Source organism: Pan troglodytes, chromosome 5, assembly GCF_028858775.2.
Source record: "Pan troglodytes isolate AG18354 chromosome 5, NHGRI_mPanTro3-v2.0_pri, whole genome shotgun sequence".
NCBI classification, from domain to species: Eukaryota; Metazoa; Chordata; class Mammalia; order Primates; family Hominidae; genus Pan; species Pan troglodytes.
The window spans coordinates 149,784,734-149,804,133 of record NC_072403.2 but is presented as its reverse complement, the minus strand read 5'-3'; the positions used below and the strand labels follow the sequence as shown (position 1 = coordinate 149,804,133).

At 39.7% G+C, this 19,400-nt stretch overlaps 1 long non-coding RNA gene across 5 annotated transcripts; it reads left to right on the top strand.

The window, feature by feature from the left end:
- The first annotated feature begins 3,655 nt into the window (after positions 1-3,655).
- Positions 3,656-19,004, top strand: LOC134810378 (uncharacterized). Of its 5 annotated transcripts, none has more exons than XR_010158210.1 (5): positions 3,659-3,800; positions 6,358-6,474; positions 10,377-10,456; positions 15,539-15,674; positions 17,827-19,004. It is a non-coding gene; the product is annotated as an uncharacterized LOC134810378 (long non-coding RNA). The 5 variants fall into 5 exon arrangements; XR_010158211.1 differs by having other exon boundaries at positions 15,539-15,672; positions 16,230-18,269; XR_010158208.1 differs by lacking the exon at positions 6,358-6,474 and having other exon boundaries at positions 3,656-3,800.
- The last annotated feature ends 396 nt before the right edge of the window (positions 19,005-19,400 follow it).

Genomic DNA, 19,400 nt, shown 5'->3' with positions numbered 1-19,400 from the left:
TTAGCAATATAGCTGGGCCTATCAAAGCACAACAGCAAAAACTAATGTTTTTGTGTCTCTTTGAATTTCAGGGTTCTCTCTTTCTTTGATGACGGAGAACAAGTTTAGTTTGAAATGAGAGAAGAGAAATAGAGGATATATTAGCCTGTTCTTGTACTGCTATAAAGAAATACCTGAGACTGGGTAATCTATAAAGAAAAAAGGTTTAATTGGCTCACAATTCCACAGCCTCTACAGGAAGCATGGCTGGGGAGGCCTCAAGAAATTTACAATCATGGCGGAGGTGAAGGGGAAGCAGGCATGTCTTACATGGCTGGAGCAGGAGGAAGGTGGGGAGGAGGTGCCACACACTTTTAAACAACTAGATCTCGTGAGAACTCTCATGAGAACCGCACCAAAGTGGGGAATCCACCTCCATGATCCAGTCACCTCACAACAGGCCCCAACTCCAATATTGGGGATTATAATTTGACATAAGATTTGAGTGGGGATGCAAATCCAGACCATGTAAAAGGACATAAAGTATTCCCCCACCACCTCCCTTTTTTTTTTTTTTTTTTTTTTTTTTTTTTTTTTTTTGCGGGGTAAGTATAGCTGAATTCTAGTAAAATAAAAATGTCCCCTGGTGACCATTCCACTAAATATTCTTTCTCAAATGATTTAACTCCCTCCTGCTTTAGGGAGGGAGCAGAACATTTTATGAACTTAAAGAATCATGTAAAATTCTTGACAAAATGTTTGCCTGGGATTATTTCAACATCCCCTTCCTGACTGACAAGGAAAACTACCTTCAGAAAGTTAGAGCTGGAAGAAATAGTTTGAGCCTGAAAAAGATGAATAGCTAGCTCTGGAAGTTACCTGCTAACCAGGTACTATGGAGGGGTAACTTGTCTGGATTGCGGATATGATTTCTTTGGAGACATTTAACAGTGAAACTCTTGAGACCTAAAAGGAAAGAAAGTTTTATTTTGGTTCACTGTAGGAACATGACTTAGGTCTGATTTCGGGGAAACTGAGACTAGCCCAACAGAAAGTATGCATATTTGAAACACCCGAAGAAGTACTAAGAAGACCCCTTTGTGGGTCATAATATCTCCCAGTTGGAGGCTAGAAGGTCTCTAGTACAGATTTATTTTTTGTGATTAAAGCTGTGCTTTCTGAAACTATAATCTTTAGTTACAAGTGCCTTTGGAGGTACAAATGAGGGATGCAGGGTTGTATTATGGCTGTGTACCAGGCTTGTGTGTGCTGCCTGGCTCCATCCAGCATCTACCACCTTCCTAACTTACCTGAGAACATCCAACTCTTTAAGACTAACTGACCTCTTAAAATGAGGATAATAATAATGCCTATTTCCTAAAAATGTGGTAAAGGTAAAAATATTGCATAAATATAGCCTTTTGCTCAGTGCCTAGTATGTGAATGCTCAATAAACCTTAGCTATTATGACAGGTATTAGTAAGTCTTTGTTAGCCACTATCACTAGAGTGCATTTAGTAAATCAGATTGATTTCCACAGTAACAGTTCCCTAAGAACAATGGACAGGCAAGAGAGAGAAATCTTTCTTGATCTGTGAGGGGGAACTGAAGATAGTATAATTGTGGATCGAGGAGAAGAGGAGGGCTTAGGCACGACGTATACCTGGATTTCAAATCTGATTTTATTACTTGCAGTACTTGGGATATTAACTTGGGAATTTACATAATTCTCTTGGCCTCAGTTTCTTTTTACATGAAAAAGTGGAGGCTGGGCATGGTGGCTCATGCGTGTAATCCCAGCACTTTGGGAGGCCGAGGTGGGCGGATCATTAGGTCAAGAGATTGAGACCATCCTGGCCAACATGGTGAAATGCTGTCTTTACTAAAAATACAAAAATTAGCCAGGTGTGGTGAAGGGCGCCTGTAGTCCCAGCTACTCAGAAGGCTGAGGTAGGAGAAGAGCTTGAACCCGGGAGGCCGATGTTGCAGTAAGCCTAGATTGCAACACTGTACTCCAGCCTGGTGACAGAGTGAGACTCCATCTAAAAAAAAAAAAAAAAAAAAAAGTAGAAAGCAATACCTGCCTGTTTTGTAAAGCAGTATCTGGAATAGGGTAAGGTGAGGATAAATGAGTACATGATAAGTAACAGCTACCTTAGGTGGGACTCCAACACTTTGGAGCTCTTTTTATTAATTGCTTATTTTTCCACATCAGCCTAACATATGTATGTTTTTATTAGGATCATGCTACATTTAAAAGTTATTGAGACTTAAAGAGGAAGGAAATTATGACACATGTTACAACATGGAAGAACGTTGAGGTCACTATGCTAAGTGAAATAAGCCAGTTGCAAAAGGACAAATACTTTATGATTCCACTTAGATGAGGTGCCCAGACTGGTCAGATTCACAGAGACACAATGTAGGATGGTGGTTGCCAGGAGCTAGGAGGAGGAGAACAGGAAATTATTGTTCAATGGGGATGGAGTTTCAGTTTTACAAGATGGAAGAAGGACAGAGATGGAGAGTAGTGATGGTTGCACAACATTGACAATGTATTTGATCCCACTGAACTGTCCACTTAAAATGGTTAAGATAGTAAATGTTATGCTGTATGTATTTTATCACAAGGGAAAGATCACCTAGGGAGAATTGACACCTTCTTATGATTGAGTTTTCTATCCTTGATATTGAACAAATATCTTCATATTCATTCAGCTTTGTAATTGTATTCTTCAGGAGCACTTTTACATTTTCCTTATATACATTTGCACATTTCTTATTAAATTTTTTATCTGGGTATTTTCTGTTTTTAGAGGCTACTGTAAATATGAGCTTCTATCCCATATTTCTTCAGACTAGCAGTCATTTAAAATATAAAACATTAAGAAGCACCATGAAAAAAACCATATATTGCAATAAGTAACTGATAAGGTCAATTCAGGAAATGCAGAATGAATTAGCTTCAGAACCATTTCAGTAAACAAAATTTGTACAGACATTTGTTCCTACCATTAAGTTACTGTAATACATGCTACTTATGTAGTTTCTGAAATCTTAACCACAAAGAGAGATGGCTGTTATTGGAAATAATAAAACAGCAAAGCACAATTGGAGATACAGTTGGAAAGGATACAGTTTGTTCTCATTTATAACTCCTTACTGTCTTCTAATGGGTGACCTTAGTCTCTGGAGGGCCCTCTGCTTTGCTGATGGTCTAGCTGTGAGAATACAAATTAAGAGGATGTTGGGTTGAGTGGGAATAAATGGTTTGGGTAAGAAAGACAAGAGAGGCCTAGACTTCTAGGGAAAGATCCGGGACTGTGAAAGCCTGGAATGAACTGGGCTGGACATTGGAGGGTAAAGGAGTGAGAAGCAAGCCCTCTAGCTGGATGGAAAGTGGAAGAAAATGCTGCCCTGTGATACTTTAATTCGTGTGTTGAGAGCAGGGCCATGTCAACCTTTTCTCAGGAGAAATGGTCCTTACAGGTTGAGAAATCAATCCTTAAGAATATTTGCACCTATTTTTTTTTTAAAAAAGCAATCCATAAACATTGTTATTTTTCCAGAATTGGGTTACTTCTCCCATCATGACTCCCCTCCTGACTGCATAGTGTTACAGTCAATTCCTATTTGTGAAATTTTGTGAGGAACCATTTTAGAAACATAGTTTCTCTTTCATTTCCAGCAATTGACTCTAATAAGCCTGATTCTTGTTGCATTTTGGATAAAGAGAAGGGCCTTGCTGAGGTCATTTGCATTTGCTATGGCCTCTACTCTTGCTCCTCCGGATGACCTCCACATTGCTGGCTTCTTGTTGGGTAAGTTCTTGGCTCTCAGGTCACCATGTCTTAGCTTCTTTCTGGGATAAACCCATATCTAAAATTACTTCTATTTTTGTTTATTTCTTTATTGTGGCTTCTCTTCCTAAAAAGCTTTGGTGGAGAGATGAACGTGGATCTTGTCCACTTTGTTAACCGCTAGATTCCTTGTGGTCAGAATAGTGCACATGATAAGCCCTTAATAAATATTTGTTGAATGAACAAATTAATAAGATACGGTTAAGCCTCTATACTTCTTTTGCTGTTTCTTAAGTTGCAATTTGTATTTACAGCATTGGCTGAAGTATAGGTTCAGTTTAAATGGGTTCATCCTCATTGCAATAATTAAGAAATGTATGACAGTAATGAATTAAGAAAATGACTTTCGAGTTTCCTCTCTACTCATAGCTATTTAATATTAAATAACCTTGTGTTCTCACAGAATAATGATAATGATAAAAAAAATACATAAAAAATAGAGTAAAGCCAAAAACCTCAAACAGTTCCAGATGTTAAACATTTAGCAGCACAGAGAAAGAGAGGAAAAATTAGGGTGGAAAAGAAAGGAAAAATTAGGGTAGGAAAGAATGGGTGGGTTTGATTTGTACTTGAGGGTAGTTTGTTTTTTTTGCTTGCTATGAAGACCCTACTTTTCTTCTTTATATGATGTAGACTTTGATTTCTAGCAATATATTTGTTTTAGCCCAGTTATAAAATCTATTTTTAAAAGCAAACAACATCTGCAAAGTAGTAGATGGAAAACAGTTCAAAGCAGAAACATTTTTTGTTAATGAGTACAAAAATAGATACAAAGAATAGGAATCTAGTATTTGATAACACAACAGGGTGACTACAGTCTGCAATAATTTGTGTACATTTTAGAATAACTGAAGGAGTACAATTGGAATGTTCATAACACAAAGGAATGATGAATGGTTGAGGTGATGGATGCCCCGTAATTTACCAGGAGGTGATTATTATACATTGTCTGCCTGTATCAAAATATCTCATGTACCCCATAAACATATATACCTACTATGTACCCATAAAAATTAAAAATAAAAAAATTTTAAAAAGAAGGAAAGAAAAATACCTTGGTCAAAGATTTGGAGTTAAAAATACTAAATTTTAAAATAAAATTTTGTTAGGTTCGAAAATATTTGTCACCAAAGCAATAATATTAATGTAGCCCACATTTACTGCATAAATTTTAAAAACTAAAAGATGAGCATAAAACAACTAGGCATTTAACTGAAGATTCTAGAGGAAAAAAAGCAACAAACAATAGGAAGAAGAAATAAATAAAAATAAATGTGAAAATTAATGAATTTAAAAGCAAGTACGCAAACTTGAAGGTAAAAGTTAATAAGTTTGAATACATCAAAATGAAAGATGTCTGTTAAGTAAAAGATTCTCAAAAAAGTTAAGGCATACACAATATATTAAGATATTTGCAATATTTATAACTAACAAGTAATATCTAGAAAATGCAAGGAACTTCTCGGTGGCTCACGCCTGTAATCCAAGCACTTTGGGAGGCCGAGGCAGGGAGATCACGAGGTCAGGAGATCGCGACCATCCTGGCTAACACGGTGAAACCCCGTCTCTACTAAAAACACAAAAAAATTAGCCTGGCCAGGTGGTCAGCCCCTGTAGTCACAGCTACTTGGGAGGCTGAGGCAGGACAATGGCGTGAATCCGGGAGGCGGAGCTTGCAGTGAGCTGAGATCGCGCCACTGCACTCCAGCCTAGGTGAAAGAGCAAGACTCCGTGTCAAAAAAAAAAAAAAAAAAAAAAAGAAAATACAAACAACTTCTTCAAATGAACAACAATATCAACTATCACCACACCAAGTACCAAGTGAAACACTCTGGAAGAAAATGAGGAGCAGATTCCAAAAAGTAGGAAGCGGCATGGATAGCAAGCAAGCACATCAATAGATGGTCAACCACATAATAATCAGAGTGCTTCACAGGAAAGCGCAGGTTCTTAGACCTGGCCGGTAAGCTTTGATATGCAAATGAAGGCCATTAGAAACTGGGTCCACCCAAACATGGCGATTCCCGCCCTCTTCTTCTTGCCCTGGCCTCACACATGCCTGGCAACATGGCCACCCCCATGTATCTCCACGTGTGTAGAACAGCGTGGCACCCTGCATTGGCATATTAAAAGGCTAGGTGGGAGGTCCAGTTTTTTCCACGGGCTATGTGAGTGACATGCCTGGTCAAACCAATCCCCTGAGCCCTATGCAAATCAGACACCACCTCCTCCAGCCACCTCATATAAGCAGCCACCTTTCCAAGGCACACGGGGTTTCCTCACTTGGCTTTGGAACTGCCCCTCCCTGGGTCTCTCTATGGGGGAGCTTCTTCCTTCTTTCTTGCCTATTAAACTCTCTGCTCCTTAAAACCACCACCAAAAACAAAAACAAAAACAAATAGTGCCTCAATGAAAATGGGAAACCATTTTATCCCCGTCATAGTAAATAATGAGAAAATCTGATATTACCATATGTTAGCAGGGTTTTGAAGAAAATTACAATCTTCTTGCACCGCAGGTGAAAATGTAAAATGATACAGCCAATCTGGAGAGCAACCTGGGAATAACTGGAGAAATGGCACGTGTGTGCACACAACAAGCTGGCAGTAGTTCTTCCCAGTATAACCCATGGCTAGTGAGTAGAATTTTGGTTTTTAAGGGAAAATTGCTATCAAGTCCCCAAACAAGGGTGAACTTGACAACAATCTTTACACGGGATTTGTTTTGTTATGCAGTCTGGGTAGTTGACACCCTTCCAGATGATGGGGCTTGGGAATTTGTGTCTGATTTCACCAGTCTCACATAGATGCTCAAGAGACCATGTTAGAGGATATTTACAGAAGAGATGTACATGGTAGCAGCTGTTTATTTGTAGGGCATGGATAAGTAAAATATGGGGCAGGTATGCCACAGAATGCCACACAGCTGTTAGAAGAGATGGACTGGATGAGCATTGTGGTAGGCTGGATAACAGTGCTCCAAAAATGGCTACATCCACATGTCCACAACCTTTGCAGCTTCCATTAGGTTAGTGATCTTGAGATGGGGGTGGTGATTCTGGGTTCCTAGGGTGGGCCAATGTGATAACAAGGCTCCTTATCAGAGGGAGGCAGTAGGATCAACAGTCAGGAGTGGAAGATGTGATGAAGGAAGTAAAAGGTGGGAGTGAAGCAAGGAATCAGCCATGAGCCAAGGAATGCGGGTGGCCTCAGAACCTCCAGAAAGGACCAGTTCCACTGACACCTTGACTTTAGCCCAGTGAGACTGATTTTGGACTTCTGACCTCCAGAACTGTAAGAGAATAATTTATTTTTTTTGATGGAGGCATAACTAAGAATCTCTATTGATGGACATTTACATTGTTTTCAATCTTACTCTTTTAAATAGATCACAAAATGTACATATGTCGTTGTGTACGTGGTAGTTTATCTTTAGGATAAATTTCTAGAAGTGCCTGGTTAAAGCATATATAGTCTTACATTTTTGATAGATTATTGTAATTTTGCCACATTGCCCTCCAGAGGGTTTGTAACTGTTTACATTCCTGCCTGTTTTCCCACAGTCTTGACAAGACAGTCACCAAACTTCTGGATTTTTGCCCTTCTAATGAAAGAAAAGTAGTATTTCCATGTATTTTTAATTTGCATTCCTCTTGTAAGTCAACATTGATCATCTTTTCACATGTTTAAAAATCACTTGCAGTTATTTTAGTGTGAACAATCTGTTCATATTCTTTGCTCATTTTTATACAGGGTTGATGGTCTTATTGATTTGTAGGAGCTCTTTATGTAAGAGATTAGCCCTTTATAATAGGAATTGTGAATTTTAGCAAAATATTCATGACTTCTACCCAGGTGATCATTTGTTTCTTTGCTTTGCCTACAGGGGTGTGTGTATGTGTGTGTGTTTGTGTGTGTGTGTGTTGGCATGGAGGATTTGTAGGTTTTTGTATAGTCACTGTAACAATCATTGTTATGGCTTCTGGATTTTAGGTAATAGGCTTTCCCACTTGCAGGTTATAAAAGAAATGTGTTACATTTTAGAGAATTTTTTTTGTTCTTTGAAGCCACTAAGTTTGTAATAAGTTATTATAGCAGCAATAGGAAACTAACATAAGCATACAACGTGCGTAGATGTTAAAATCAAGCAGTTGAGTAAAATAAATTTAAAAACATATTATATTTTTCCTAAGATACACACAGACCCAAGGACAGTAAGAAGTATATTCAGGAGAAGGGAATGGGAGTGAAGATGATGGTAGAGTGAAAAGACAAAATAATTAAAATAATTATACTGTCTCATCCAGAATAATTGTGATATGAGCCATAAAGAAGAGAGTATAATTAACACATCTTTGCATCTGAGATCTCCCATAACACTGCTTCTATCAAATTGAAAACAAAGAAACAAGGAAAACAATGGAATAGAATTGACATGAAAAACACAGAGCTGGTTCTATGGAAAAACTTAGGTAAACCCCTGGCTTCTGTGACCACAGAAGAAAGGGAAAGGGAAGAAAGAAAGAAAGGGAAGAAAACACAGTAACATTATCATTTGTTGTAAAAAATCAGTTTGGCCACAGATATAGAAGATACTTAGAAATTAAATACTACTTACAACATTAAGCACATAAATTGAATATTTAGATGAAATAAATCTTTTTTGGGGGAGAATTGTAAATTACCAAAATTGAGCCAAGGAATAGCTTAAAAAGCCCCAATCTGGTGGAAAATCAAAGAGGAATTTAAAATGTTCTCCCAAATCAAATCCTCCAAAAGCCAGATCCAGATATTTCAAAAAAACCCAATTTCATCAATATCTTCAATAAATAGGTGAGTCCTTAATCTGTTCTGGAATGTAGAAAATGACAAAAACCATCTGTTCTACCCCTAATAGTAAGCCCAGGGAAGATTAGCAGTGTGATAAAGAGGAATTCCTATTTAAGAAGCAGGTGACCTGTTTTCTAAGCATGCACATTCCACTTGTAAACTGGATGCTCTTGAGCAGTTAACCTAATATCCCCCTGCCTTATATACTCTTCTGTCAAACAGGTGCTTAATAAATGCTGATGTCAGCTCTGCCCTGCATCTCCCAGCTGTTCTCTGATCTTCACTATTGGGTTTGCTGTTGCCTCCCCTCCCCCTTCGGAGTACATATAGACTGGGGCTATATGCAGTCAGAATTGGCTCAGACACTGGAATGGGATGAAGCCTATATCCATAGGCTACATCCATAGGCTCCATAGGCTGGGATAGAGCTGATATCCATCCATAGGCTACATCCCAGTCTAGTGTTTGAGCCAATTCTGACTGCATATAGCCCCAGTCTACTCTTTCCCATCTCTTCAATCCAAGACAGACTTTATCTTTGTGAATTTCATAGATTCTGGATGAAGAGGAAGCAGAGCTGACCAACACTGTTCCCTAGCAATCAAAGCTTCCCGCATCCTACACTGTTCACCTTATCCCCCAAATAGCTTCATTTTCATGTCAAGGATTCTTTCTTCCTGCCAATCTGTCCATTTTTAGTCCAGGGTTTCCTGACTTGGTGACTATGGACACTAGAAGGTTGCAGGTATCAGTAGCAAGGGATTTGAGAATGCTTTCTTATACCAAATGTTATCTGTAGATTGAATATCTCATACACATAAGTGTTGCTGTTTTTCCAAATGAACTTCTATCAGTCTGAGTTCAAGCAAGAGACAGAAACCACATAGTAATGTAAAGCAAGAGAAGTTTAATATAAAAAATTATTTGACAGTGATAGAAGAATAACTATAACAATGTAAAGAGAACTTTCAAGGGTATCCGAGGATTGAGGGAGAGTACCCAAGGAAAGACAACTTGGAAAGACGGTTCTCTCCTTAAGGCTGGGGTTCAGGCCTTGTTGGAGAAGGTGTGTTTGCAGTCCACTAGATGTCAGAGAAGCCTGCTATTTTCCAGGACCAGGAGCTGGTCCATAGCTGCTGGGCAAATAGGATGCAATTTCTTGGAGCACAGGCAAACTGAGGCTGTGGCTAAGTGCACAGTCAGGCCACTGCTGGGGACGTGAGGCCTGGAGCACACAGTGCCTGTGTTGCAGGGCTGTGAGAAGGTGGCCACAGGCTCAGAATCAGGCCAAATAGTCAGTGAGGGATGTGCCTCTGGGCAGGTGGTAGGGCAGGGCACAGCGGGATGGTCTTATACATAGTACCACTGATGGATAATGCAGCTGGAGCAAGAAGAAGAAAAGTAGCACACCAAAATCAGGAAGAGAAACTCGCTTTCTTCTGCAATGCTGCTCCAGTGGCATCTGCTGACAAAGCTTAGCATTGTGCTCACTGTAAAGGAGAAATGCTTAAAGGGTCCATTGCATATTTGTAGAGCAGCTGCTGAAGAAATCTGGAACAAAGAGGTAATAAATTGAAAACTGGCATAGCACTGGTAGAATTAGTGAAATATAAATTCATGTTAAATCTCTGCTGATTCCTAGTTGATTTTTATCGTTATATATTTTTAATGAACAGATTTTTATTGTTATATATTTCTCAATTAACAGATATAAAGAAGATGACAATTAGCGTGTGGGGAGTCCCCAAGACATTTTGATGTTAAACGTGGGTCCTTCTTCTTGACAAGGTGGGAATATGCTGCTCTAGCAAGATTGCAATGATGAATCCCAGGTGATGCCCACCTGTTGGCTTGACTCTAACATAGCCTCTTCCTGTCCAGCTGTCGGGTTTCTGTAACTTGTACTATTAACTCTAGTGTGAATCATTTGCATAAATTATGGTTGCAATTCTTGAGCTCCTGGTGTATCACTTCTGGACCTTCTGAGTCCCAGGATGCAATCAGCCCTGCAAATACCCGACCTTTTCTCTAACTACCTGTTCATTGTCTCAAAAAGCGGTCTGGCCGTTTGTCCTTCTCACAAGCTAGGACAGTTGATTGAATGAACGAGTGAATGAATGAATGCCTGTCCCCCTCCTCCATGGTTTTGAGAATTATTATTAAAAATGCATATAAAGCCTATGTGGAAATGTACCAAGCAGCATAAATCATCATAATTGCTATTACTGATAATAGCCACACTTTTAAACGAGGCTTTGTTTGCCTTTCAGTAGATCTCATTTGCAAATGGTGGTTTTTTTTTTTCTTTTTTAAATAAGTGGTTTCTACTTATAACCAAGCTCAATGGTAACTAAGCAATTCAAGAATTCTGTGGCATATACATTATCAACAAAACTCTGTTTTTAGACTCTACTCACTTGCAAACCCATGTCTAAACATTGCAGCTATAGCAACATGCAGGCCCAGGTGCTAAATCACCTGGTTGGGAAGACAGAAACCATCTCACATTGCATATAAGAACTCTGACCTGAATGACATTTTCCAGGAAGTAGGTGAGAGTAGGGGAGAGGAAAGAAGAAGGGAGAATTAAGAGCAAAAGTTAGTTTCATTTAAACTGAAACAAGTAGGTCAGCTGACATTGTGCTAAGTGAGTCCGCTCACTTTTCAGGTTAAAGTTTTTCCTTAAACTCAATGTTTTTGGTAAAAGAAAAAAGAACAAGACAACTCCGGGATACAAATTGTGAAACTTGTAATGATGATGTGATACCTTAATTTGGTTAAAATGCATGACAATATAAGTCAGGACAACCTTTGGCTGACACAAATGAGGAGTTATGCTCAAGTGCACAAAAGCTTTCCCATGAGCCACTTGTTTTTGGTTTTAATAAGGCTTCATCTCTTTAAGTGGATTACCAGTAAATTCTTCTGACAGTTAATACTAGAAAACAAATGGGAAGCTTGAGGTTTTTCCCCACAAGATGGCTATTTCTAATATCAAGATTGTCACAGCTATTTGGGGGATGGCAGCACAAAGGCAAGAGAAAGCATCAAAAAGTGTTTTGGGGTCGGGAAGTAACATGAAGAAACTCGTGCTTAAAGAAGAATATGTTTGCAGACTGGTGATGTACACAGCTAGGCAGCCTAATAAACCGATGTAGTAATTCAAGTATAAAAGCCCTCAGAAGTTAACTAGTCAAGCCCCTTTCTAGTACAAAGGAGGAAACTGAACCCCAGAGATTAGAGAGGAATTTGCCTCAAATCTCTTACCTGGTTGTTGGCAGAGCTATGTCTAGTGACCAGACTAAAAAGTTTTGGCTGCTATTCTTTTCACCAAATGTCACTGAGCTTTAGAGGTGACATGACATTCTCATTTTTAATATTTTATATTTTGAGGTGATCTAAGAGTTGCAGATCCCAGGGGATTATTTTTCCTTTGGGATCTTAGTTATAAATGTTCTTTTCTCTAACTGCAACCTCCTTATAGGTTTCCTCTCTCTTTCCTCCAAATCTACTCCAGTTTCTTTTCTTTTTCTTTCCTTTTTTTTTTTGTTTGAGATGAAGTTGCCCAGGCTAGAGTGCAGAGATCTCAGTTCACTGCAACTTCTGCCTCCTGGGTTCAAGCAATTCTCGTGCCTCAGCCTCCTGAGTAGCTGGGAATACAGGTGTACATCACCACTCCCAGCTAATTTATGTATTTTTAGTAGAGACGGGGTTTCGCCATGTTGGCCAGGCTGGTCAACCTGGGCACTTGAACTCCTGGCCTCAACTGATCCACGTGCCTTGGCCTCCAAAAGTGCTAAGATTACAGGCATGAGCCACCATACCCAGTCTACCCCAGTTGTTTTCAAACCAATCATAGCATAACAGTTTTGTAACATTAGACATATTTCTTAACTATTTTGTGTCTCAGTTTCCACTATAATATAGAGAAAACAATACCACCTACCTCATAGGGTTGCTATAAAGAACAAATTAGTTAACATATATATAATACTTAGCATCTGGCATATCAATGCTCTATAAATTTTAGCTATTTTTAGAGACAAATATAAGAGAAAGAGTTTTTGTGATACTTTGTTTATTTGTCCTATTCTGAAAAGTTCATGACACCTGAACCTGATCCTACATAAGCTGGTAAAGATTTGCTTGAGGGTGTTGAAATTAATTCCATTCTTAAGGATTGCATAGTGAGCCTCCAAAATGCACATGGGGTGTTGCAGGGGAAGGTCTAGGATGGAAAAGATGGAAGGAAATGTCAGCTGGGGGTTGGGTGAATAAGAAGGTGAGAAATTAGAGAGAGGGAAAGGCCTATTTGAGGAGCAAAGAGCAGCAACTCTTTTGGTCCCAGAGAGAGAGAGAGAGAGAGTGTGTGTGTGTGTGTGTGTGTGTGTGTGTGTGTGTTCCAGGTATGGTATTATGATCACAACTGAGATATTATATTCATCTAATGCTCAAATCTCCAACCGCTCACCTCTCATCTGAGTAAAAGTTCTGTATGTCCGATAGTCTGTGAGGCATCTTCCCAGGAATATCCAGCTATTCACTCAGCACAACATGAGTTCATTTTTTTTAGAGTCACCTCTGTTCAAAAACCCTATTTATGCCATCGGTAACACCTTCCCTCCAATCATTCAGGCTTAAGATCTGTATTTATTTGCAACTCTTTACTCTTAAAATTTAAGCTGTAATGTATGCTAGGTAAGTGATCATGAGTAGGCTATTTATATTTATGATCTTTGTTTACTTATTTGTAAATTGTAGTTAATTTTAACTACCATATAATAGTTGTTGAAAGGAATAATACTACTACTACAGTAGTAGTATTATTCTTTTCAAAAACCAGTATAAGGTAGTGGAAATTAACTACTAAAAACTATTACTATAGTATTAGTAGTAATGTGGTAGAATAGTATTAATATTAGTAAGACTAAGTACATAGTGTGAGAAATACAATACTACCAATAATAATGTAATAATAATAATGGCTAACATTTATTAAGTTCTATTTTCTCATTTAATCCTCATAACCACTCTATAAGGCAGGTTGTATTTTTATCCTTAGGTCATAGAATAAGAAAATGAGGCTTATGGAGGCTCATTCATATGTTAAGTAAATGTTTACTGAGTGTCTAGTCTGTGCCAGGAACTCCTCTAGAAGCTTGAGATTCACCAGTATTGAAGATAAGGTCCTCAGTCTTATGAAACTTACAACCTAGTGGGGAAAACCAAGTCAACAAATGAAATGATTGCAAACTGTGAAGAATCCTGTGAAGTAAACAATAAAGTCTTGTGAGAGGGAGTAATAGGTGGCTTGGTCTGCTTTAGGTAGATTAATTCATGAAGGCATCTGGAGCAAGGTTACCTATAAGCTGAGACGCAGGGATGAGGAGGATTCAACCCTGAAAAGGCCTGAGGGGAGAGTGCCAAGGCCTCTGAGCAGGAAGGAGCTGGCATACTTGAGAGACTTAAAGACAAGCAGGGGCTAAAGAAAAGTAGGGGCAGGGACCTTGGGGAGGATGCGGATGGGGAGGAGGGGCATGGCCTAGAACGTGGAGGTCCCCATGCACCATGGCCACCATTTTGGAGTTTTATTCTCATGCAATGGCAAAGCTGAATACAGTGAAAGCTGAGCAGTGAGTGACTGATCTAAATTAAAATTTTAAATATCCCTTTGGCTTTATTGTGGTGAAAGGCTTATAAGGGTGTATGAGATAAACCTGGGATACTAAATAAGGCACCTATTGCAGTAGTCGAAGCAGGAGATGACGGAGCTTGGACCAAAGGAGCAAGTGGAGATGGATACAAGGGGGTAGGTGGGGCCTATGTTTTGGGTGAGAGCTGTAGAGGAAAGCAAGGAGAAGGGAGGAGCCAGAAAGATGTTTCTAGCATAAGCAACTGGGTGAATGGCAGTGCCAATAACAGAGTTAAGAGGACCAGAGTAGTAAAAACAGGTGTTGAGAAAGAGAAATGGGACATGCAATCGAGAGTTCTATTTTGGCCATGTAAAAAAAAGATGATCCAAATCAAAAGGTCAATTAGACAGTTGAATACTTGAATCTTGATGAGGAATCTGGCTAGAGGTAAAAATATGGGATTATCTGCATATACACAGTGTTTAGAACCATTGGCCTGCAGGAGAAAATATACATAGAGAAGAGAAGGTGCCTCCGTTCTGAGCCCTGTGGAGCCCAGACATTTCTGAGACAGGCAGAAGAGAAGAATCCAGGGACATGAGAAGGGAAGCTTGTCCCACAGCACCCAGTTAGTAAGGAACTGAGCTGTGACTGCCGATGCAACGTTTGTGAGGAGTCCTACAGAGTGCGCTGCCCCCTGCAACCTCAATTACTGCAACAGTCCCTTCCACCTCAAGCTCCACAGTCTGACTTTCAAGGCCAGCTTTGACTCCTCCCTCCTTCTCCAACCTACTTCTGACACCGCAAATATTCCTAAACACCCTACAACCTACAAAGCTCTAGATGCCTGTAGGATGCACTTTTATGTAACAGTAACCATCGCAATGATAACATTTGTTCATCCAACGCATATTGAGTGCTTGCTGTGTGTCAGGCCCCCTTCAAGCCTCCAAGGAGACTCCAGAGAACAAAGTCTCTGCTCTTGTGGGTTGACACTGGGGAGGAGGCTTCTCTAGTCTGTTTTTTTTTTCATAGATCCCTTATTGGTCACACTCATTTTCACCTCTACAAATGTTCCCTCCTTCCTTCACAGCCTCTTTCCTCCCCTCCACTTATCCAAATCCTCCATTTTCCATAGAAGCCAGCCAGGCTGAAAATAGCATGTTATGTTCCCACATGTGATCACTGGTATATCTAAACATAAACACTACCTTATCACCTCTACTCCCTCCCACAGGGATACACACCTACCTACCGAGAGCCCTCCAAACAGAGACATCAACACAGAAACCTCCGGAGAGATAACCAGATCTCCATATGCAAACCCATGTAAAAAGAAACCTAGAGAAACAGATGCCCAGATGAAGAGGGGTGTGAGTATAAGCTTTTGTGAGTAAAACCAGAGTGAATTTAGGGGGAAATGGGTACTGTAGAGAAAATGAACAGGGCTAGAGGAGATAGAGGAGAGGGTAAATAAATGGTCAACAAAGCAACTTTCAGACAGAATGCTAAGCCTGGATAGCCCCTAAAGGGCTTTTGGTGGTATTCTGAGCTCCCATGCCTAGCTCATTACCTGCTGACAAGATGAAAAGGCAGGGATAGCCATGTTCAGAGCTTCTCTCAGGAGCCCAACTTCAGGGAAAGGCTCTTGCAAGGAAGGTCAGTGCATCTCCATCCAGCACAGGCTATATTAGGGAAATTTCACTGGGTGTTAACCTATTTAACACTAAAGCCTTCTCAACCATGTAGATTAGTCTAATGCTCTCTGATGGGGTTACGTGGGTAATTCTCTCCTCCGCTTACCTATAGCTGACAAACAACTTCCATTAGCACAAGTGACCTGGTCAAATAGTGAATTGTGATTTAGTACATGCGAAGGCTCATCTATATGAAACAGTGGGACACTGATTAGTTTCCTTCTATTCCAGCAGATGGAGCTAATGCCTGGAAGGACTCAATGTGCTTCAGTGGCTGATGCCCACTCCTTAAAAAACAAAACAAAACCCAAAACAACAAGTGGTATAGAGAGAAACAAGAATTACCAAAAGGGAAAATTACTTGGTCTAGAATTATTTTGTGATTGTCCAAATACCTGCACCAGTGTCTGACCAATAACGCATACTCCGTAGATAGTGAATGAATACATGTGACATAATCTGATGACCAGACTGTAGCTTGAGTTTAGAATAGTAATTCTGTCTGCCTTTTTCTGTTTTGTTTTTCTCTCCTGTCCCTTTGATCTTTGTATATTCCTGTCTTTGGACACCCACCTCCATCAAAATGTCATAGAAAAATTCTGTGAAACTTGACTGCAGGGTCAAAGTGATGTCAAAGGGAGGTTTGGGGAGAGGCATGTGATGAAAATAGCCCAGCTGAGGTTCCCATCTGTTTCCCATGCCGTAGCACTATGCCCTAGGCAGTGTTTCTTGAAGTGTTTCCCCAGCGTCTGCATCAGTATCAGCTGGGTGGTTTGTCAAAAATTCCAATTCCCAGGCCACACCCCAAAGAATCTGATTCAGTGCTTCTGGGCTGGGGCACTCTTAAGTAGTTCTGCAAAACACAGCTTGAGAATCTCACTTGTAGATTAAGGAGAGTGAACAATCTTTTATCCTTAATCCTAAAATCTAAGGAGTACTGAAAACTGAAAACTGCTGGGTTTTCATAGCTCATTTTGGTGGCAAAATCTGATCCATGAAGTGACATCACACTATAAATGATCCTTATTTATTGCACATAATGTGGACATTCACACACTTTGCTGCAGAAATATTAGTGTGTTTGATTAGAAGTAGCTCTCCCTGACCCTACTGGGAATGTTAAGGGATGTATGGTATGTACATTGTGCTGAACTGTCTTTCTAAAATCCAAAGAATTCTTTTTTTTTTTTGAGACAGAGTCTCGCTCTGTCACCCAGGCTGGAGTGCAGTGGTGCGATCTCGGTTCACTGCAACCTCCGCCCCCCTGGATTCAAGCGATTCTCCTGCCTCAGCCCCCTGAGTAGCTGGGACTACAGGCACATGCCACCACACCTGGCTAATTTTTTGTAATTTTTTTGTGGAGACGGGGTTTCACCATGTTAGCCAGGATAGTCTCAATCTCCTGACCTCATGATCTGCCCGCCTCGGCCTCCCAAAGTGCTGGGATTGCAGGTGTGAGCCACTGCGCTTGGCCCAAAGAATTCTTGAATTCAGAAACACACTTGGCTTTAGGCGGTTCAGGTAAAGGGCACCTGTACTAAATCCTCATGTGCAGTCTATAGGTGGTATTTGGGTCCGATTTAAAAAAAAAAAAGCCTAATAAAAGGAATGTTAGTTTGGGAGCCAGAAGACTTCATCCTTCTGGCTTCAATTCTCTACCCTGAGAAGGAGATGGCATTTAAAGTCTTCTGTCTCTAAAATTTTGATTTCCACACCTTCTTGCTTTCTTAAGAAATGTTCAGACATTACTGCCATAAAGATGAGATTGTTGTGTATTGTTATTTGTATTAAAAATTTAGAAAGGTGAAAATCTTTTTCTTTCTCATAGGTTTCCAGACAGATTCTTGGCTGACATTTCTGTCAGTGGTGTGAAAGGACATTTACCCAGATTCTATAGATATTTTGGTTATGCACTCAACAAACCTACAATGAAACTACCAGAATACAAAAGCAATTGTGAACTACAGAGAGTGCTAGAAAACATTACGGGAGAGGGTATAGTTTATGTTAATTATAGAGGACTAAAGAGATGTAGAATAGGAGAGCTGAAAAAGCCTCCACTTCCAGTGGCTCTTAGAGTGTAATTAGTCCAAGGGACAGCAAGCTGCCTTCTAGCAGAATCGTTGTGATCCCAAAGCCCACATGACCGGGGCCTCTCTCTGGTCCTTTATACAGTAATTAATATTTAAAAGATCTCGCTAAAGCCCTGTCAAGTCCTGAAGCAAGATTTTGAAAAATAAAAAAACTCATAAAACACAAAATAGAACAAAACAATGAGCTCTGAGTTTGCTTTGTTGAAAGCAATGGGTTGAATTGTGTCTCCCCAGAATATGTATTTTGAAGTCCTAACCTCTAGTACCTTAGCGTGTGACCTTATTTGGAGATGCAGACATTACAGAAGTAATCAAGTTAAAGTAAGGTCATTGGGATGGGCCCTAATCTGATACAACTGGTAATCTGGACACAGACACATTCAGGCAGAACATCATGTGAACATAAAGATGGTCATGTACAAGCCAAAGGGGAGAGGCCTGGAACAGATCCTTCCCTCACAGGCTTCAGAAGGAACCAACCCTGCCAACATCTTGATCTTGGACTTCTGGCCTCCAGACCTGTGAGACAACAAATTTGTGATCTTTTGTTATGACAATCCTAGCAAAATACACTGTGACACCCAGTTTCTAATCTGATGACAAAGGGAGGCATCTACAATCTCTGAGGGTGTGTGCATTTGGGCACTCATTTCACCACTGGCTTCATTTATGTCCTATTCTTTGTTTTCCATTTGTTTCATTTTTCTAATTTTATCTTCCATTTTTAAAAAAGTTTACTGTACTAGACGTAACTTTTTAAGCTGCCTGAAATTCTTCTTAGGTTTACAAATGATATAAACTGGTAAATAAAGATTATCAGACCTTAAGCACATATAGCACACATGGCTGGGATGAAACAACTAAGTAGCAAAATATTAATTTATAAAACAAATTAAACAGCAAAAAAAGAAAATAGTAAAATCCAACTCTCCTGGACCATTGGAGGAGGAACTGCAAGGGATGATGAAGATTTCATAGAGCAAATGATTTCTACACTCTGGGAAAGAATTCTTCAGGCAGTACACCACTTTAAAATGGTGCTTGACTCACCAAAACATCAGGGCCGTCTTCAACTTTTCACAACACAGAGCAGAGAAAGAGGAAGATCACTTGTAGATGGAGTGTGGCAGGAATTTTGTGAAGTGTATAAAGAAGTTAGCAAGTGTATAAAGAAGATAGCCATTTACTAAGCATCTGCTATGTAGCAGGCATTCTGCTAGACATTTGTTATGGAATGAATCATTTAATCCTTGTAATAAACTTGCAAGGATATATTTTAGCCCACCCCCTACCTAAAACCAATAAATAT